A 23,349-nucleotide genomic window follows, 5' to 3' on the forward strand; every position below is an offset into this window, starting at 1 on the left:
AAACCACTTGGAATGACTTGAGATTTTTGATTAATGCCATGGCCAACGATGACTCCAAAAAAAACAACAATGTGCCTACTGATAAAGAGTTCCAGATGGGGAATGAGACAAACAATTTTGGACATGGTCACTGTGATAGGTTTTACTTGACTATGTATAGTCAATATATGTATATTTGTAACAATGGTTTTGTTTTTCTTTTCTTTCTTTCCAATGATGAAAATGTAGAAGGGAGAGAAAAATTGATGGTTTTTTAATTAAAATTAATTTTTAAAGAGAGTTATATCTCTTCAGAGATTTCCCATTTTATTCCTTATGCCTATCTCTTCAATTACCTAGAAGATAAACATGACCAATTGCCTCTAGGACATCTTTATCTGCATGTCTCCCAGGAACTGCAAACTCAACAATATCCAAAATTCAGTTTATCATCATCCTATATACTTAATACTTGTATTATCTATGACCCTCTGCTCTCCTTCACCTCTCATATCTACTCAACTACCTAGTATTTTATCAGCTGTAATCTTTTTCATATATAATCCCTCCTCCTAATAATACCATCCTAATACTATTTTAGCTGATTACCACTTCTCTGGACTATTACAATAGTCTCCTAATAGGTCTTCCTGTTTTCATTCTTTCTCTATCCTCATTTAATCCAATATACATACTGATTCTAGACTATATGTATAGATTTAGTCATGTCACCTTCCTCTGCTTCCCATTGTTTCCTGATTAAAGTTCAGATACCTATGACTAGAATTCAAGACTACCCATAAGCTAATGCTACCCTAGCTTTCTCTAAATCACATTTTATTTTTAACATTTATTTTATGCTTTAATCTAATTGGATTAACTAATAATAACTAGAAATTGTATAGCACTTTTAAGATTGACAAAGTGCTTTACAAATATCATCTTGTTATTGCACATGTTTAATCTATATCATTGCTTACTGTCTGAAGGAAGGGGGTAAAGGAGAGGAGAGGGAGAAAAATTTGGACCATAAGGTCTTGCAAAGGTGAATGTTGAAAATTATCTGCATGTATTTGGAAAAATTAAATACCATGAAATTTTTTTACATAAAAAATCCAAATATTCTTGTTTTATGGCATCAAAAAATAGATGCTCTTATTATTTCTATTTCCCACTAATAAGAAAACTGAGGAAAACAAAGGTTAAATGACTTGTCAAAGGTGAAACAGCAAGCAAGGGTCTGAGATCACACAGGTCTTCCTAATTCCATTATGCTACCTGTCCATACTATTTATTGTTCCCTGAATATGTCCTGTGTTTTCTAACTTCTGTTGTCTTCACTCAGACTGTTATTTCTAGAATACTTCCTCCTTTTCTTTTTGTCTACTGAATTGCTCCAAACTCTATAAAGCACTTATCAACTGCTTCTTACTTCTACAATAAACCCTTCCATAGTCTGCCAGGTCAGATTATTTTCTGTCTCTTCTAAGCCCTCCCAAAGCATTTTATTTATACTTCTCTAATGCCTTTATTATATATTATTCTAGATCAAAGTTGTGTGCACATAAGGCTTATCCCCACACTAGTCTAGAAGTTTCATCACAGCAAGAGCCTCATCTTACTAAATATTTTATCACTCACTCCTAGTACCTAGTACAGTGAACTGCACATAGCAGGCACTTAATAAATGTCTGCTGAATGGAACTAAACAAAAATTTTGGCTATTTTCATTCCTATAACTTGAGCATTTCTCTTAACTTACACAAATACCAGCAAGGATATTTTTGTTATCATTGCATGGCAACTTGTATACTAATTATACTTACAGAAAGTTGTTTTTCTTTAGGAGAGGAGAGACAGGCTGCATTTTTATAGAAGCTGATTCAATTTCATCACATCTAAAAATAAAGAGATACAACAGGTATTTGGCTAAAAGTGAATACACACAGTTTACAGATGCTAAAGAGAAAGCTCACATTATAATTTTCAAGCCTGAAATTGTGGCAAAGCTAAATGTTACTCTGAGCTCTGCTCCACAACTGTTCTATAATTTAATCTAACCTTTTAGCATCAACAACAAAAAAAAAAAGGCCACCTGCTAGAGGCTGGAAACCCACAGTTCTCTTTAATTCCAGAGTTTAATCTGGCCCAGAAGCCACAGTGGGACAGATAGCCCAAGCCTGCCTTTGGTCTACAGTATCCCCCCAAAATGAGTTCAGTTCCTAAGTTGTTCTGGGGGCTCCCCTAGACAGAGTATATCTCACTTACTCAGGGAGGCAGACAGGTAAGGCAAGCAAAATAGACAACAGAAGGTTCTCCTTCCCAGATCATTTTCAAAATCTTAGTGGACAGTCTGCCAGAAGGATCTACTTTGCGCTACTACTCCTACGTTGCTACTATTTAAAAGGAAGCCATACCATACACCCTCATACATTCAGCATTATATTCTCTTGGCACCATGTGTAGCTACAGGAAATACCTTTTTCTTCTTTCATAAACCTTTCCCTTTTGCAACCTTTGTTATTCAAAAGATAAGCCCCAATCACTGCTCAGTCATTTTCAGTAAAGAAATGGCCAGTAAGTCCATAAATGTGGAACAACAGGGTTCATATTACTCAAAAGTCCAAGCTTTATCCTTAACATGGTCTATATTCCTACCCTAGCTAGAATTCATCATCTTTCTAACCATATTTTCTTGACTTTTCTATTTCTGTTTATGGGGTCTACTCAAAATGTCATTTTTTTTTCTAATTTGTTTCCCTCATTTCTAACTAATTAATTACTAAATCCTATATTTTACCTCAATATTTCCTCAATTCCATTTCTAATTCAGATCCTTATGTAAAAAGTATGGATAGCTACATCACCAATTATAATGAAAAAAGGGACTTTAGACAACCTTCAATTGCTAGTTATCATTATTGAATTATCATCTAAATAATTTTCCAGTCTCCTCCATTCTGTCCTATAGTAACCTTCTTCATATAAAACTCAGATATTATTTCTTGTTCATAAATTTTCAAAAGTAATTCTTTCACCTAGACTTTAAGGTACTCCATCCATAACTTGATTCCCACCTTGTTTTATAGACTTATATTATGCTGCCTTTAATATACTGCATTGTCTTTTCCAACAAGATTACTTAGCCTGTCCTTTTCCACCTCAATGAATTTGACCATGGCATTCTATATGACAAGATGGATAACTCAAAGGGACACATTCTGTCAGTTTTGGCAGGTATAGTGAGGCACTACACAGATGATTAATAAATATTTTTAACTGAATTAGATATTTCTAGCCATGTTTAATATAAATCTGGCATATTCCTATACTATCCTCCCCTATTCATTTAAAAAAGGAAAGTTTTCAAGAGAATTTTCAGGACAGAATGATGACTAAATAATCCTTTTAAGAAGCGATAGCTGAAGGACTAATTTTAATGAGACTAAGGTTATTGGGGGCATTTAATTGAAAAGTATATTTTAGGCCACTTCATTATCTAACCCCCAGTACACAAAGATAATTTTCACTACTAAATTAGATTGCATTTAACTTCTAAGTCTCATTAATGTAAGTTAATTCACCAAGAACTGTACAATTCCCAAGGCCCTTTTGTGCCTGTAAGTCGTGGTAATTACTCATTTGAAGACCAGTTCTGATTAGAGAAAGAAAAAAAAACACTTTTCAAAAGAAAGGGGACAGCATGTGGCTGGGAGACCAAATGCCCCCTTTCTTATCTACCCGCAGAGACCGGATAACTCTATGTGCTGGTTGTTGATAGGAAGCAATAGAACAATCTGACATGATTTCCTGATGAGAAGGCGGCCACAGAACCCCAAGAGACTCTTGCTTCTATTTTCCATCCAAAAAAGGGGACAAATCATGGCTTACTGAACTCAGAGACATCCTTTATTGTGCATTCTCTTCAATAAACATGCACCTAGTTATCTGGTAATATTCAGAGAAGCAAGAAGAATCTAGAGAAACTAACAGAGACTCATGCAATTATCAATGCTTAGAAGTGTAAGATATAACTAAAAGAATCTGTCACTAGGAAGACTCTACTAGTCCTAGAGCTTTGAAGCTGAAAGAGTCCTTGGATACACCCAATCCACTCCTACTCATTTTGTAAATAAGGGAACTAAGTCCATGAGGGGGAAAGTGACCTGCACACAAAGTAGGTGGTTAATATATATTGAAAAGAATTGCTCAAGTCAAGAGAGATGAATAACAAGCAATCTTCTCCCTAACCATAAGCTCAAACTAACAGATTTTGAAATGGATAGGAACTTAAAAGGAACAGATATGGAAACTGAGACCCAAAGAACTGAGGTAATTTGCCTAAAGTCATTCAGACATCAATTTTTAAAAATTTATTTCTTAAAAAAAAAAATAAGAAGACTGAATTACATAGGTTCTTATATATTGGAGGTTTCTTCCTCACCAGATCCTGGATCTAAAGATTCACTGGGGAGTTAGGGAAGGGGAGAAGAAAAAAATGGGATTAAAATTTGGCTATGAACTTGGAGTTACAGATATGAATAAGCCTTGTCACAGTAAAATAAATTAATTTCTTAAGCATTGCTGACAAGTAGCAAAATAGATTCATCAGGAATTTTATAGTATTATAAAATCTCAGTTTGATGGGATCCTTAGCTAATCTAGCTTAGATCTAACAAGTAGCTTCTCTACAAATAACTGAGCCTTCTAATTCATCATATTGAAGCAACGTCATTCTAATTTTTAAAAGTTATAAAGGTTAGGAAGTATCTTTCTATAAAGTCATTTCAGTCCTGTCTGACTCCTTGTGACCCCAATTGGGGTTTCTTGGCAAAGTGGTTTGCCATTTCCTTTTCCAGCTCATTTTATAGATGAGGAAACTGAGGAAAACAAGGTTAAGTGACTTACCCAGATACCCACACAGATAGTATCTGAGACCAGTTTTGAACTCGTCTTCCTGACTCCAGGTCAGGTGCTCTGTCCACTGCACCAACTAGCTACCCCATAATGTCTTCTTAAATTGACCCAGAATAAAAATCTAAAATTTTTATTTACTATAGATAGCAAATGTAATTATTCTTCTGTATAATAGCCCTTCAAATACTTGGAAAGACAGCTTAGAAATCAAAAGAATTTATTAGGCTCCTACTGTGTGTCTAACACTGCTAGGTACTAAGGACACAAAAACAAAGAATAAAACAATCTTTTTTCAATAAGCTTACATCATTTTATGTTCTGAAATAACACCTAAATTTTTTCTTAGTTTTTCCATTTATAAATTGAGAAGCCTGAACTCACTGACTTCTCAAGTCCCTTTCTAAATCTATGAGCTTATAAATTTTCTTCTGTCCAGTTTTTTCAACTAATTTTCAATGAATATTATATTGAGTCCTCACAGAAGATTATACTTTTCCTCCCCCATTGGAAAGGAAAATCACACATCCATTCTTCCAAATAAGTGAATTTTCCTCTTCAGGAAACAAAGTCAGATGTACCTTCTCACAATTATTTACATGTGTGTTCATGCCTCTGTGTATATATGTGAGGATATATACACAAATACATTATATATAATTTCAGTAGGGAGTAAAATCAAATAGATGTATTTGAGCTTTCTTATTATTCAATGAAAACCTCATCTAAAAAGAGATTCTAAAGCAAAGTACTTAGGAGACAGAAAGGCTTTGCAGATACAGCTGTCATTCATCTAATTAGTACCGGCTTCTTTCTTTTCTCTTTCCTTTTCTTCTTCTTCATTTTTTTTTTTTTTTTGTTTTGCTTTCTTTTTCCTTAAGTGACTTGCCCAAGGTCCCACAGATAGTGTCTAAGGTCACATCTGAACTCAAGATTTTCTTGACTCTAGTGCTTGTGCTGCACTGGCTTGATTCAAAATCTCCAAAAGGTTTCGGAACTACTGTCCACAGACCTTTAGAATTATTATGGAATATGTTAGTACCTGACCATTTCCAGAAAGCCCTTTTCAAAAGAAAGAATAGATTTATGATCTATTGGTAATCCCAAGTGAGGGGAAGAAATAGCTGCCAAAAAATGATTTACTTTGCTGACTTGCCCTTCTCTGACTTCTGTGGAGAAAAGCCAACAAGGGAATCAATGCATCATTGCAGTCCAGGGAATTGTGGCTTTTGACATACCATCATGGATATTTTCATATCCACCTTATAAATTAGTCTGGCCAGCATCCTTAGACATCTTAGTATTGCAGTGTATTTTAAAATAAATGAAGATCCTTTTATTTGTGGACCTGCTACATCATTTAAAAAACAAATGCTAATTAAAAAAAAAAGTCTACTAACAGAAAAAAAAAATTTCCCCAAAACTCTGTGGTATAGTATGAAGGTGGCATATGGGGAAAATTCTCTATTTTTTTCAGATTTTCATCAATATTACACATTTTATCGTACAGAAGAGAAAAAGAAAACTTACAGAGGTAAAGGGACTGGCTTAAGAATTCCACTTAGGAAATACCATAGTTGGAACTGTTATAATATGGATAACATATAAGAACATCCAAAGCTGGAACCCATAATTTCTGATTACAGATCTAAGGGCTAAATCCACTACACTAACCCCACCCCTCCAACCTAGCTAAAAAAAAAAAAAAAAAAAATCCAGGGCAGGTTCTGCCCTAACGTGGGTAAATTGTGAATTGCCCAATATGGGAGGAAACTGAGATGCTTTGAGGAAACCATAATCAGAGGGGAGCGGAGTCAGGAAGTGAGTGATAAAGAAAATAAAGGGGTAAAAAGACCAAAAGTACCAAAGATTTCATGAAGAAGAAAATTCAAAAACCTTGAACATAAACAGATAAATCAACAGGAAAAACATTAACAGGAGGAAATATGGCCTCCAGATCTAATAAATGAGTTCAAGTGGCTATCAATAAATACTACAAAAGGAAAAGGAAGGAAGGGAGGGAGGGAGGAAAGGAGGACAGAAGAGAGGGAGAGAAGTAAGAGAGGAAAGTAGGGAGGGAAGCAAGGAGAGAAGGAATGAGGGAGGAAGGGAAAGGGGAAAGGGAAAGAAGGGAGGGAGGGAGAGGGAAGGGAGGGAAAGAGGGAGGAAAGGGGAGAGGAAAGGAAGGGAAAGAAGGAAGGAAAAAAGGAGGGAGGGAAGAAAGAAAGAAGGGAGGGAGGGAAGAAAAAAGGGAGGGAAGGAGAAGGGGAGGGAGGAAGGGAAGGAAGGAGGGAGAGAGGGAGGAAGGGGGTGGGAAGAAAGGAGGGAGGAAGGGAAGGAGGAAGGGAGGGAGAGAGGGAAGAAGAAAAGGTGAGAAGCCCAATACTTGATGAGATGGAGGAACCTGTGGAATTTGAGAACATGAAGCTACAGTATGCTGTTTCTAGGTGGTTTAAAAGACCCCTTATCAGAATGTTTTTAAATGAATAAAACAGAACATAGTGTTACAAAGGAAACCATTTATATCAAAATATTGTCAAAATATTAAGAAAACAAGGTTAAGAACCCCTGTTCTAATTCTTGCAACATCACATAAATACCAATGTTCATGTGGTCTCTCTTGTGTATACATGTCTGAGTGTGTGTATCTCTTCAATTATCATTTATTGTTATTGGTAATATTACAGTCTATTCATCCTTCAAAAGTGACTTCATTTTTCCTTGGAAATGCAATTTTCATTCCTCAGAGATGGTGATCCCTTTGGATCCCAACCATAACATATTCTATTTTTTTTTCTTTTCTTTGTTTGCTGAGGCAATTGGGAGTAAGTGACTTGCCCAGGGTCATACAGCTAGGAAGTGTTAAGTGTCTGAGGCCACATTTGAACTCAGGTCCTCCTGACTTCAGGGTTGGTGTTCTATCCACTGTGCCACCTAGTTGCCCCAACCATAACATATTCTCTAGAGGGAGTGGGGGGCTTTGTTTTGGGGAGAAGCTTGGTATCACAGAAAATAATCCCCTATATTCTAAATGCAATCCAAGTTACTTTCTTGTTATTATTCAGTTCTGAGCTCAGAATGAAAGTACTCACTAATTACAGCATTACTATTAAACATGCAATATTAACTTCTATGAATGAATAAATAGTAACCTTATGTTAGTTCAGAGAGAATGAAACAATTTTCTAGTAGATAAGATATACAAGCAACACAAGGAATGACATAAACAGCCATCTAACAGAGCAAAAGGGGGGAAAAAATGCCATGATACCCTTAATTTTTTTTCCCCTTTGATGGGCAGTTGAGAGTAAAAGAAAATTTGCTGAGATGTCTTTAAAATACATCATCTTTTGAGGACTTGTAACAGAAACATTTATTCTATACAACTGAAATCTGTTTAATCAATATCTATGATCCTAGAAGCAAGATTCCACAGGGAAAACATACTTCATCATATAGAGGCAGCATAATACTATGGAAGAGGGTAGGATTTGGGATCCAGGGAAAACTAGAGTTCTATTTCCAGACTCAATATCTATTTAATGTATAATAACCTCGGACAAGTCGATTTACCTAATTCTCAGATTCCCTCATATGTTAGAAATAAGTTAACAGGATTGTTGTGAGGAAAGCACTTTATAATAAAGTTATCAGGGGGTAGGGGAGAGGAACTGCCTAATTTAGTCTCTGAAATGTTTTTTTGTGGCGTGAATTGGGGGCAGAGGGACACCCTCAAGAAATGTTACTCAGCAAAGTTGATAAGCACTGAGCTAGAAAGGAAGCACAGGGAAAAATACTTTCTCTCTTTCCTCAGCTTCCCTGCCTTCAATCAACTGTTGCAGATTTGACTTGCATAGTACTGACTGAATAATAAATGTAATAGCTAGCTAATATTTTTGTTGTGCTTAAGATTTGCAAAGTACTGTATCATACATTGTCTCATATGATCCTCAAACCACCAGTAGGTTCTCATTTTACAAATGAGGAAATTGAGGCTGGGAAGAAGTTAAATTATTTGTCCAAGGTCACAGAGTATGACTCAAACTCAAGAGTTTCTCAACTCCAAATCTAGTGTCAGCTAACTGTATGAGCCATTGTTCACTCACATACATACACAGAACTTACTCCCCTTGTCTAAGACTACTTTACCCCTAATCAGGACTACTTTAATAGCTCAATTGTCTTCCTACCTCCAATTTCTGGAACTGAATCTTCACACAGTTGCCAAATTGATCTTCCTAATGCCCAGGATGGACCACATCTCTAACCTGTTGGAAAATCTTCAATGACCCCTTAATGCTTACTGGATAAATACCAACTTCTTGGCCTGGCCTTGCTATAATCTGGCTCCAATCCCCTTTCCAGCTTTAGGTTATATTATTCCCTGCTCCTGCTTACTGAGACTACCAAATATATCCTGAAATCAATGTTCCATTCCCCATCCAAACCATTCATCCATTCTTGAAATGTACATGTTTTTCTTTACATTTCAGAATTTTTATTTTTCCTTAAGACACAACTCAGATGCCATGTATTGACAATATGACTTGGCTGTTTTCGCTGTTCTCTCAAGACAAACAACTTAAGAGATTTCACAGAATTAATTCTTGCAAAACAGAATATACCTAGGATTTATAGCCTTGGGGATATTTCCTCATCTAACCACTTAGATTACTTTTGTGGAATCTGATTTTTCAGGTTTGAATCCTTGGAGGAGATAACTTGATGTTTTCTTACAGAGAAAAGATCTTAAATCAGACCTGATATAACTAAGGGTTGATGAAGTGTAGATGAAGGGTAGGGAATCAGAAAGGACATAAATCGCAAGGAAATTCTAACTCCAGACTATTCTACCTTGCCTCTTATCACAAAATATTGCTTTGGAGCTTCCCAATGGAAATATCATCAGTAGAACATCCAGGAAAGAAATAAACATCCACAAACAATTCAAATCTCAAAATTTATAAACAGAAGGAACCCAAATGTAATGATAACAATCCTCAATTTAAGATCACTGATGATGTATTTGACACAAAGTGTGTGTATTATAATTTTTTTTCTAATTGTTTTAAGTGTGAAAGACTTGTCTACTCTGATCAAGAAAATGATCTAAGACAATTCTAAAGGACCCATGATAAAAAATGTTATCCACCTCTAGAGAGAGAAGTGATGAGCCCCGAGTGCAGACTAAAGCATATTTTTAAAAATTTATTTACTGTTTTAGAACATAGCTATTATGCAAATGTCTTATACGGTTTCAAATGTATAATTGATACTATATTGCTTGCCTTCGCAAGGGGTGGTGCAGGGATAGGAAGGAAGAGAGATTTTGCAAGTGAAAAATGTTAAAAAAAAAATGAATGTTAAAAAAATATTAATTGGGATATGTTTAATAAAATTAACAAAAATATATTTTTAAAGTTGCTTAAGTTACCTCCCCCTTCTTTGCAGAAGTGGATGATAACAGGTATGGAAGGCTACTTAGATTGTAGGGCATAGTTGATATATTAATTGGTTTTATCAAATTACTTTCTTGTTTTCTCCCTTTTTCTTTTGTTTTTTCCCTTTTTACAAGGGCTAAAGGTCTATGAGTAGAGGGAGTGATACACTGAGAAATGAAGATAATTTAAAGGCAAAGAATCCCAATAAAATAAAGTTATCTGGCTAAAGCAAAAACAATAAAAGCATTTACAAATAATTCAAAACCAAATATAATCTCAAATTTTAAAAGCAAAAATGTGATGGAAACTAAGCTCCAGGAGATTGTGATTTGTTTATGGCCATACAACTAGTTAAAATTATTAGTTGTTTGTCCTTCATTCTTGAAAACATTCAAGTGAATTGGGTTTAAATGAGGGAGAGCTGTACAAAGTCACTTGTCTCATTTTCCCCTCCAGGGCCATCTGGGTCCAGTGGCCAGGAATAGATCAAAACAGTAGGCTTCAAGTACACACAAATATCAGGGTCTAGATTTAAGATTCATGCTCCACAGGAAAATAAGACAAAGATACTCCTCCCCAAAAAGCAAGGCAAATTGGAGGGACATTGCCTTTCAGGTCTAGAACACCCTCCCTAGAGCCAATGAAGCCCTCCCTAATTTACATCTGGCCCCACCATGTATCATCTTACACCCTAATCTTCTTTTTGCCTCCTTCCACTTCTCTTCACTCTTAGCTTTCTAGCCCTGAAACTATAAATCAAAACAATATTGCCACTGTTACTAGAAAGGGCCCTAGAATTTATAGTTCCACTCATTAAAATTTTCTTAAATATGCTATCTAGCCTGTAAGAGTATATACTCCTTAATGGTAGAGGCTGTCATGCTTTTGTATTTGTGCTTTAAATAAGCACTTAGTGAATGTTTTTACTTCCTTTGATTCATTTGTTTGTACATTCAAAGAGTTAAGTCAGAAAATCAAATCTAGAGCCTAAGTCTAGTATTCTTTTCATTATACTATGCCTCTTCTTGAGTTGTTAATATGTCACTACTATGGTTAAGAGTAACAATGAGCTTTTTCTAAAATTGGCCTTATACCTCCTTGTTTTTAGTTAACTTGGTAACTGTGTTTCGCAGATACTTTGACCTTACAACTCCCATCCATTTTTAAAATTATTTTTTACTTAACAGTATTTTATTTTTCTAATTATATGCAAAAATACTTTTCAACATTCATTTTTATAAGGTTTTTAGAGTTCCAAACTTTTTTCTCCCTCTCTCCCTTCCCTTAACTTCTCCAAGACAGTAAACAATCTGATGTTATACATATACAATCATTTTAAGCATAATTCCATATTAGTCAATATTGTGAAAGAAATAAAGCAATTCTTTTGCAATACAGAACAAAAGGGAAGAAACTATAAGAAAGAAAGGGAAAAAAAAAGAAAAATATATACTTCAATCCATATTCAGTATCCATCATTCTCTTTCTGGATGCAGATGTCTTATCCATTTTTTTGAAAAAATATTTTTAAATAGAAAAAAAAAATCAGAATAAGTAAAATCATACCCAATTAATGGGATAATTATCATGCAAAATATATTGTGTTTACTGCAGTAATGGTCAGATACCATCTACAAAGATTTTCAGAATAGAACATAAAAATGCCATTTTAAGATAAAAGATAACTTTTATAGATTACAAGAAGCTTTAAGAAAAATTGAATATGGAATGTCGATGCAATCTAGAATTTAGAATCCCTCCCAGGGGTCTCTGTTGCCCTTGGTGATTTGTGTTAAACATAGTTCTCTTGTCAGTCGCTTTCATTAAATACTGGATTGTGTCAAGCCTGACAAGTTTGAGAAGCAATGTGGGTGGCTTTTGTATGAGATCCATGGCTCCCTTCTTATCAATCAACTTATTAATAAGTAAAACTCTACCGTGTGCCAGTCATTGTATTACATGATACATGAAATGAAGCAGTCCTTGCCCTCAAGAAGCTTACCATCTAACCCAATGAGAGCACACCCTTGTCCTTTCACATCCTATGGAAACACTGATGATAGTTAGATGATAGTGAACATACCTTAACTTCTAAGTGTTGAAACCATTAAGTTACAGAAGAATTGCTTTTTACTAGAGAAAGCCCTCCCACCGCTATCCCAATACTGTCTATAATTATGAACCTAGCCCCTAGGGAATCCAAAATATATGCAAACAAGTCAAACATTTAGAAAGGTAGAAGCTGCTCTCTCTCTTATAAAACCTGGTTATAAGATTCAGCAATTAAGAAATTTAATTGTTTTAGCTAAGCAAAACTGAAGACAAAGCAAAAGAAGACAAAGGCTTGTAGTATATTCTGACTTTTGAAAAACCCATGTACTGGGAACAAAATTATTGTGTTTTAAAAATTAAATTTCTAAGGCATTTTAAAATTTAAAATGTGAAATAGAGCAGGGAAAAAAGGCAAAAGGGAAACCTTTAATAGATACAATCCCTTTATTATCATACATCCCTTATGGATGAAGAGATTTCTCCATGAACGTGCTTTTTTTTGAATGGTTGATCTTAGAGGAAAAAAAATTAAACCCTTTTTGGGAACTGAAAGAAACCAGTTTCAGAGTCCACATAGTCACAGACTCATCTGATACACAACTACCATCTGTTCTGAAGAACTATAGGAAGCCCATGTGCCAATTTGAGATTTTTATTTATTGTGATTCTTTATTGCCATTAACATCAGAAGATTCCTCAACAAAGAAAAAAAAGCTGTTTTGAGACATCATAATAGTCCATTGTAGTAATGACCAGACAAGTATTAAATGCCATTTAAACACTGCTTTTTGCTACAACAAATTCTAATTCATTCTCACAAAAGTTTCATTATTTCTCCCTTAGTTAACTGAGCTATTCAACACTGTCACATAATTTTCTAAACATTTACCCAACAAGATGGTCAACATAACCTTCCTGCTTTATTTTTACACAAAAAACATTACTAAAACTTCTGAACAGGTAAGAAAAAAAAAAAAAAAGGTGTTAAGGAAAACAATTTCTTTTCCAATGGTTTCTATTATAAACGAAAATATGCTAGTTTCCAGGATGACTCAGATGAATAGTCAGGGACAAGAACCATTTTCATACTAATTAAAGAGAGAATCACCCCCTAAGGTACCAGAATTTTCCCCTTTCAGAGACTATAGTGGGAGAAGAAAGGAGGGAGGGAAGAAGAGCACACACATCTCTTACCCCAAAGACAGACCATATTACTCAGCTACTGTCAAATTCTTTTTGTTAAATTTCTGACTCTAAGTCCCAAAAGGCATAGGAGAACAAAGCTAAGTACTTTGCCAGCCTAAGATTCTCACAGAAAACATAGTCCCCTCTTATCTTAGCCTTCTCAAGAACACACAGCCAAAAAAGGCTATAAGAAGTCACCTCCTGGCTGTCGTGTACATCTGGAAGCTAATGCTCCCTTTACTTGGCCTAGGTATAAATCTAGATAGAATAAAGAATTCAGGAATAGAAGCAAAAAGTCTTTTCCCCATTAGGGAGGATATTAGGGAAATGATCCCCATCTTCAATCTTTAGGGAAATAGAACTAATTATAAATTCTGTGATGACAGGTATTCTTTTTAAAATATTTTTTCTAATATACTGTATAAATAATAATGTTCTGGGATGACCAGTTGCAAATTATTTTGTTATTCTCAGTTGTACAATCACCCCCAACTACTCTGAAGGACTCGTGATGAAAAATCCTATCTATATCCAGAAAAGGAATTAATCAAGTCTGAATACAGACTGAAGCATTCTTTCTTTCTTTCTCTCTCTCTCTCTTTTCATTTTTAATTTAATTTTTCTTGAGGCTTTTTATTTTTACTAGGGTGAGAGATCTATGTTTTCTTTCACAACTTGTTTTTTATGGAAATTTTTGCATAACTTCACATCTGATTTCTTAATTGTGGAAGGGCATAAGAGAAAGAAACTAGAACTCAAAAATCTTAAAAACAAATGTAAATATATAGGACTGCTTGCCATCTAGGGGAGGGGGTGGAGGGTGGGAGGGAAAAATCAGAACAGAAGTGAGTGCAAGGGATAATGTAAAAAAAATTACCCTGGCATGGATTCTGTCAATAAAAAGTTACTATAATAAAATAAAAAAAAATGTAAAAAAATGTTTTGAATGTAACTGGGGGAAATATTAACTAAATTAATTTTTAAAAAATTAAAAAATATTTTTCATCCCATATGCCTGAAATTAAAATAGAACTTAACAGTCTAAGGGATTTGAAGGCTGTACTGTTCTTATCAGATTGAAGTATCACCATCCTCAGAGAGCACACTTATACTTCTGTTATTACTGAACCTTTATTTACACATTATTATAAATACTTATCAATGAGTGGTGACTCTTTTCAGGAGGAAACCCTAAACATGAGCTTAAATCTAACTTATGGGCATTTAACAACAGCCTCTTTCTGATTAGAGGGCAGACTCTCCAGAACTGAAACAGGTTCAGCCCACGTGCCTAGCTTCAGAGGCCTTGGGGCCTTTTAGAGAGAAGGACTATGTCCAGTACCCCAGGCCATGTGGACCCAGATGTTCCTTTATTGCCAGGCAATTATGTAGAAATGTTTCATTTACAAAGCTTTCTAAATATATTATCTTATTTGATCCTCATAACAACTGCAAGATATAAGTAGTGCATTATAATTTCCACTTTGTGAATAGAACAAGCATGGCCCCAAGGAAGAAAAGTGTGAAAAATACTCTTTTGACTTCCCTCCTCCACTATAAAACTAGAGCACTAAACAAATATTTTCTAATTTTTTTTTTCAAAATGTAAACTTTTTTGCTGATTTTTCTCTTATTTTCTTTTAAAAAATTATTTGTTATATGAAATGCTCTCTAGAGAGGAAGTAAAACATAAAAGACATAAAAATAAAAGCTCCATAACAATTTTATTCTTTTAAAAATTTATTTTTGCAGATGAGGGAACCAGCTTAAGCAAGTGAAATGACATCGCACATTAGTAAATGGCTGCTCTCCAGAAAAACATCTAGCTTTACAGGCTTAGTCTAACTTATTAGCTGCCTCAGTCCTAACCACACCCTTTCTTCCTGAATAGTTCTGTCTCTTCTTCTTCCTGACTTACCTTAAAAGACTAAATCTAGAATCATCTATACTTACAACCTTTCAAACTAGAAATTTCCAGTTTCTTTCTTCATTAGGATCATTCCATCTATGATTTCAGTGGTGAAAAGAAATGAAGAACTGGTTGATTTAGACTTCATTCCCTGTAAAAAATATATTAACTGGTCTGATGTGTAAAATATTAAATATGTATTAAGGAGTGCTAATCAAAAAAGATTATCTCACAAGACCATTGTGGACTCCCTTCTTCTATAATCTGAAATATCCTGTCCAAAACTCCTGATGACATCATGGATTGTATTCCCCTCTCAGCCCTTCACGTTCATTTATCAAGGTCAGTTCCACATCCAGTATGTGGGTTTAAGGGGCTACCCCAGGATGGAAGGGACAGTCCCCAGGTCATTGTGTGGGATGAGTTTATTCATATTATTTCCCTTAAATACACCAAATAAAAAAGCCTGCTGCCTTCAGCACTAACTTGTCCACCTATTCTTCTTGGAAGACCCATAAGTCCCAAGGATGCACCCCAACAATGTGAAGCAGTGAACTTGAAATCATGGAGCATCTAAGTGATACAGTGGGTAGAACAGTGGCTCTGGAGTCAAGACCTGAGTTCTCATCTGACCTCAGACACTCACTAGCTGTGTGACACTGAGCAAATCACTTAAGCTCAAATAACCTGCCTTCAGCTTCATCTTTAAAAATAAACAGATAAACTTGAAATGCTATCTTCTGGCTCTCTTTCCATTACACATAACTCAGCTTCTTAATAAATGAGGACTGCAATGAAAGGAGAGGATAAAAGTTTTGTCAGCAAATAGGGTGGTGTACCAATTCAACACACACACCTGCTCATATGCCTACTTGGTCATTAAGTATAAATAGACTGTTAAGACAAAGAACAACTAGGTAGCAATTTTTTCCTTCCACACTACTTACCTTTCCATGGATCAGTAAACTTACTAGGTGAACAGATGTAAACAAAGACTCATTGCACATTATGATGATGCTATGTACCATCTGCTCTGCCCACTCTAGTAAAAGCCTGCACTTGAAAAATAAATATTCATTTATTTTTCTCATTATTCTCATTATTTCTCATAATTACTCATTATTTTGAACGAGGGCTCTCTGGTCTTCATTTAAGAACAATAAAGACTGTCATGGCAGAGAGAGGCTCAGGCTAAGCCCCCAAATCAGGCCAAACACAGTGTAAATACTGTATATATAAGGAGTTAGTACAATAGAACATTAGACTGAGAATTTTCTATCGGTACCTTGTATATTATATATTCCGGGAAACTACTTCAACAAATGCTTGATGGATTTAATGGATTTAATATTCTGCCTTAGCTCTTAACAGTTTTGAATTTCATAACATTTTGATTAGGTGATTGTTGTTCTTGTTATTTTTTTAATGTTCTTTTTTTCTTCTGTTTATCTTTTTAAATTTTTTTTATGGTCTGAGTGGCAGATACATAGAAAAGAAACTGAAATAAAATAGCAGTATCAATGGAAGAAGCAGACACTGTGTGTGTGTGTGTGTGTATATATATATATATATATATATATATATATATCTGTGTTAAAGGCATGGAAGTTTTTAGCTTTGCTGATGTCACATTGCTTATTTATGGTTCAATACTCCAAATTACACAAAGGATTCATATCAACCTATCAATTTTCTCTTTTTTTTTCTTCACAGAAAATCTACCCTAAAGACCTAATACACACTATGTACTTTCTAAACTCTTGTTTCTGCTAAGTAGTATTCCAGAAGGAAGAAAACATACAAAACCGTTTGACAACAAAGCAAGTCATTAAACTTCTGGAAGAGACATTTTTAAATCATCCTACAACATCCTTCAAGTACAAAACATTCTTTACTACACATAAGCCATGCTTGTACATGTGCCTGCGTATCACCTGATTACACTCCTATTTTGAAAATGTTATAATTATCTGTCCATTTTCTAAACTGTTCTTTCCACTAGTCTATTTATAGTATCCTGAACCATTTCTAAAAGAGAATTGGTCCTAATCACTGATTGATGTAATGGATAAAATTTCTCATATGGGCACATCTCATTTTATTGTGCTTTGCTTTTTTGAGCTTTTTAACAAACTGAAGGTTTCCATCAAGTAAGTCTATCAACTTATGTTCACATCATGTCCCTATTGCTAATTTTCACAATATTTCAAACTTTTTTCATTATTATTATGATCTGTGATGACTGATCTTTGGTGTTACTATTGTAATTTGCTTTGGGGCACCACAACCAGCACCCATTTAAGAGGCAAACAATAAATGTTTAAATAAATAAAATGCTGCTCAGAACTGACTGTACCCCCATTTCTCTCCCTTTTCTTGGGCCTCTGTTCCCCCAGACACAACAATATTGATTACAACAACTTAGTTGATAAAGCAGTGACAGAGGTTGAGAGGAGTGATTATTAATTTTGAAAGAAGTTTGACAGTGAATAAAATGTGATCCAATGGCACCACCACAAGCTACAGAGAAATCTTTTATGGAAAGAAAAGTCAATTAATGGTGTAATATTCTTCTCTAAAATGTTCTCTGTTGAGGTTTTCTTGGGGTCTCAGGAGGTAGTCTTCGTTTCAATTCAGTAATCACATGAGTACAGCCAGGTGTTAAAGTCCAAATCCTTTATTATCTCTTTCAAAGTTCTATCTCCTTCACTTGGGACTTGGCTAGTTTTCTCAGAGGGCTATCTGCTTGGTTCGGAGAACTTGAGCTCCTGCCTACCTTCTCTGGCTTCTGAATCTGTCCAAATGTCTCTGAATGTCCCTGGCTGAGGCTTCTAGCTTATATGCTGCATACTGAGTACAAACCAATCATTATATCACTAGGAAACCATTATTTGTTGTAGGATTAAATCAATTGTAAACTAGATTTAAACATTTTCTCCTCAATTCCACTTAGTACCTTGTTTCAAGCTCTGGCCCATAACATCTCCTTTTAGGATTAAATCAATCAAACTGAACCATGCTAAATCAGATAACTATTGTCTCTATCAATTCCACTGACTTAGTACCTTGTAAGAATCCTTTGTTTCAAGTTCAGAATTCTGGCCCATAACACAATGGGGAAAACTTCATTGTTATTTTAAGAAATTGCCACAGTCATCCCAACCTTCAACAACACAGATCAGTCAGCAGCCATCAACGCTGAGGCTCTCCACCAACAAAAAATTATGAGTTATTGAAGACTCAGAAGATGGGTGATATTTATTTTTTGCAACAAAATATTTTTAAATTAAGGTATATACATTGTGGGGTTTTTTTTAGGCATAATACTATTTCACACTTAATAGACTACGGTACAGTATAAACATAACTTTTACATGTACTAGGAAACCCAAAAAATCCTTGTGACTCGCTTTCTTGTGGTGGATTTTAAGAGAAACCACAATATCTCTGAGGTATGTTTATACTTTGAGAGATGATGAAATGTAAAATGGATAATTTTGATTATATTAAATTAAAAGGGTTTTGCACAAACAAAATCAATTCAACCAAAATTAAGAAAAGCAGAAAGCTGGGAAATAATTTTTACAAAAAGTATTTTATTGTTTCATTTCTCTGAGAACTGAGTAAAATTTATAAGAATACAAGTTATTCCCTAATTGATAAATGGCCAAAGAATATAAATAGGCAGTTTTCAGATGAAATGCTCTAAATATGAAGAAATGTTCTAAATCACTATTGGTTAGAGAAATGCAAATTAAAACAACTCTGAGGTACCTAGCTACATTTATCAGATTGATTGATATGACAGAAAGAGAAAAAGACAAATGTTGGAGAGAATATGAAAAAACTGGGATCCTAATGCACTGGTGATAAAGTTGTGAGTTAATCTAACCATTCTGGAGATCAATTTGGAACTATGCTCAAAGGGAGATCCAACTGTGTATATAATTTTATATAACAATGTCACTATGAGATCTATATCCCAAAGACACCAGAAAAAAAGGGAGAAGGACCTACATGTACAAAAATATTGACAGCAACTATTTTTTGTGGTGGCAAAATACTGGAAATTGAGGGGATGTCCATCAAGTGGGGTACAGCTGAACAAGTTGTGGTATATGAATATAATGAAATACAATTGTACTATAAGAAATGATAAGCAGGTGGATTTCAGAAAAACTTGGAAAGGCTTACATGAACTGATGCAAAGTGAAATGACAAAAATCAGGACAACACTGTACACAGTATCAGCAACACTGTGAAATGATTAAATATGAATGATTTAGCTCTCCTCAGCAATACAATGATCCAAGACAATCCCAAAGGACATGGAAAGGAAAATGTTATCCACATCCAGAAAATGAACTGATGGAGTCTGAATGCAGAGAGAAGTATACTATTTTCACTTTATTTTTTTCAGCCTGTTTCTTCTTTTACAACATGACTAATGAAGAAATATATTTTACACGATTGAACATACATTATCTATAGGAAGGGGTGATCGGGGGTGGGGAAAGACAATTGGAACTCAAATAAAAAAAAATCTGAATGTTAAAAATTGTCTTTACATTTAGTTGGAAAAAATAATGTACACTGCTCATGAAAATGTGTGTCAAAGTTTGTCTTGAAAAGAATAAAAGTTTTGTATTGTTTTAATATATGATCTATGCTGACTGAAGGTCCTGTTTTGATGTTTTCATTTAAAGACGTTCAGGAAATATTTACCAATTCAAATAAAATAACAAATATTCTATTCAGTAGCTTCCTCTTTCCTGATACTAGGATCAACTAGCCACATCTTTTAAATTGAAGTAAAGGATCAGTATGAATCAAAACTGGGATTCTTGAATAGGGAGTCTTTAGTTTTGACTTAAGTTCCTTTGCTTAAGTTACGAACATTTTCCTGAAAAATTTCTTGCTTTGCTGAAAGTGACAGGTTTGGACTCAAGGCATAGGACCCTTAGGAGGTCAGATTCTACAGCAATCATTATTAAAAAATTGTAAATATATCAGTTTTAGTAGGTTTTTATAAAACCAAAGGCATTTCTTAATTTAGTAAATGACCACTAGATTATTGTTTACTAAATTTAGTAAATCACTACTAGATTATTGTTACCAGTAAAACATTTAAATATAGGCTGAATTCAGAACTAAAAGTAAGGTACTATGATCATTAAAGTCACTGATTTTTAAAAATCAAAATAAAATTTGCTTTAGGGTATCCACTTTAAAGTTGTTCCAGTTTATTTTATAAGAATCAGATAAGAAAAAATACAAGAGAGACCTCTGTGAGGTCAAAATTCCATTAAAGACTTATCAGATTAATAATACATATAAAAAGTTACCCAAGAAAGAGAACCATTCATCTGGGAGCCAAGAGATCCTAAAACCTAATGATAGCACTGGAAAGAAATATATACTATCCTCTACCTCTCTCACAGAATAAAAAATATATATAAAATAAATTGCATCTTTTCCTTTTTAATTTCATGTAGCTCTTGGATGTTGTTTACATTTCCTCATATGAAGGATGGGAAGAGAAATAGCAAATTATCAGTGAAGATTACAAGATAAATGTCATAAAGGACTTTTAACATTCTTTACCCTGAGTTTTATTAAGCATTACAGTGAACGCAGGGGATTCAATCCTTGGAATAATTTCCTTTACAGAACTCTATTATCTCGGTAATTTCTTAACTTTGCCTCAAAGTATTAGCTTCCTTGGGATCTGAACAATATCCTGCTCTGGACTTCTATTTCTTGTCTGTCTCCACCATACCCTGTGGCTGACATTTTCTGAGTGTTATGGGTCTAGCCCTCACCACAGATCTTTGCTAATTAACTGCAAAAGTTTTGTACATATTTTATCAATGGTTTTCTTTTTAAGAATAAAATTCAGAAATGATAAACTGCTTATATAAGAATACCAAGAAATAAATTAAGAAAATCAGCAAAAATTTCACGTTTGGCTACATTCTGCCTCCACCTTCAATCTCAGGTATGCAGAAAGTAAAGTTATGAGTCAGTCTTGCCCAGGTTTTTTCTATCAAAACCAGAAAATATTTTTCAAGTGTTCAGAGCACCAGGGAAAATTTCCAGCAGGACTATGTCCTGTGCCCATCTGTCTTGCTCCTGCTAAAAAGTTGCTATAACAACTACCTATCATACAGCAAACATTGTAAGGCATTATGATAAGAACTGGATATTTAAAAAAAAATAAGAACAATCACTGCCTCCCAAGTTTACATTCTAATGGTGGAGACAACATGCACACACACACAGTAAATGGCAGTTATTTGTTGCTATTTGGAAGCAGGAAGAGAGCAGGTCTAAGCTGGAGTGACTGATCAAGAATGATTGCAGTGAGTGCAGCTCCTAATTGCTAGATTCAGTGGTTCTCAAACTTTTGTTTTCAGTATCTTTATCCTATTAAAAATTATTGAGGATCTCTCCAAAGCATTTTTGTTTATCTGGATTATATTTAAAGACATTTACCATATTGGAAATAAAAACTATTTTTCAATTTGTAGACCCTCTAAAAGGGTTTCAGAGATCCCCAGGATTCTCTAGACCACTAAGCTAGATGGTTCTATGAACAGAACACTGGGCCTGGAGTTAGAAAGATCTGAGTTCAAATCCTACCTCACATACTTACTAGCTACATGATCCCAGACAAATTACATGTAAGTCTCAGCTTTCTCAACTATAAAATGAAATCTAGTTTTCAGGGTTGTTGTGAGGATCAAATATAATATTTACTTGTAAAGCACATAGAGATGATTAGTAAATGCTTAAAAAGAAACCCTGTTATACTTACATATATATGTATGTAAAAATTTAATAAACACTGGCATATTCTAAAAGGAACATGAGTTTTCCTTAACCTGTGGTTGGTGCATTTTGAAAAGCTTCCTGGCTCCCTTTGCCCTCCCAAATATAACAATGTTACATGCTTAACAGCCTACATTAAAAGAATAAGGACTTGGGTTATTCTTGGAGAGTAAAAATTGGACTAACTCACTTGCACACAGGCGGTGCTTAAATAAATATCCATTAAATGAAATTTTCTCTGCTTAAGATCAGTTTTCTAATATGATAAGCAGTTAATTTAATCGATTGGTTCATGTCTATGAGACAAGGCCTGAAAATATCAGGGCCCTTCCTCCCACATGATACTATAAGTGCATTTTAATAGTGGCTTTCTAAAAACAAAGTAGCTTTTCTTGTCCAACTCAAAAGAGTGACACGAAGTCTGGAAGGTTCACACTACATGGGAGGGGTTGCCACATTAGCAGATCTGTAGGCAGATCAACAAGGTAAGAGGAAAAAAGGAGGCAAAACCCATAGCCTTCAAATAACCATATATATTAGAGGGTATGACTAGAAATAGGGAAGTACTGGCCCAGAGAGATCAAAGACTAGCAATTTAGCTAAGTAAAAGGATTCTGGCAGATGTGTCATTTACCAGAGGAAGTCAGGGCTAGAAATTTGATGCAGGTCCATTTTAGATCAGGCAGGCAAAAGATTTGAGTCCAGCAAAGAACAACTATGGCAGGAAAGAGAAGACAATTACTATGAATTTAAGTAAGTAGGAAAATTCTAGTCAGGAAAGTCAGTCAACAAATGATGGAATAACACTAAATATAGCCAGGATTTACAGCTTTAAAGTTTGCAAGGCATTTTTACATATGTTATCCTACTTGATACAACAACCTTATACATTAAATTAACCCCATTTTATAGATGAGAAAAGGGAGGCTGAAAGAGTAACTGACCAAACCAAATTAGTGTCTGAGATGAGATCAGAATTCAGGTCGTCTTCTCTAAATTCAGCACTCTTTCAACTGCACTAGCTAAACTGGGTTGGAA

At 34.6% G+C, this 23,349-nt stretch overlaps 1 protein-coding gene across 1 annotated transcript in view; it reads right to left on the reverse strand.

Moving 5' to 3' along the window:
* Positions 1 to 23,349, reverse strand: part of INPP4A (inositol polyphosphate-4-phosphatase type I A) — a 185,252-nt gene that overhangs the window by 83,474 nt on the left and 78,429 nt on the right. Inside the window, exon 3 of the mRNA XM_031961260.1 lies at positions 1,806 to 1,877. The gene's annotated coding sequence lies outside the window, so the exon portion shown is untranslated. The remainder of the gene's footprint in view (positions 1 to 1,805; positions 1,878 to 23,349) is intronic.

This window comes from Sarcophilus harrisii, chromosome 3, assembly GCF_902635505.1.
Source record: "Sarcophilus harrisii chromosome 3, mSarHar1.11, whole genome shotgun sequence".
Lineage (NCBI taxonomy): Eukaryota > Metazoa > Chordata > Mammalia > Dasyuromorphia > Dasyuridae > Sarcophilus > Sarcophilus harrisii.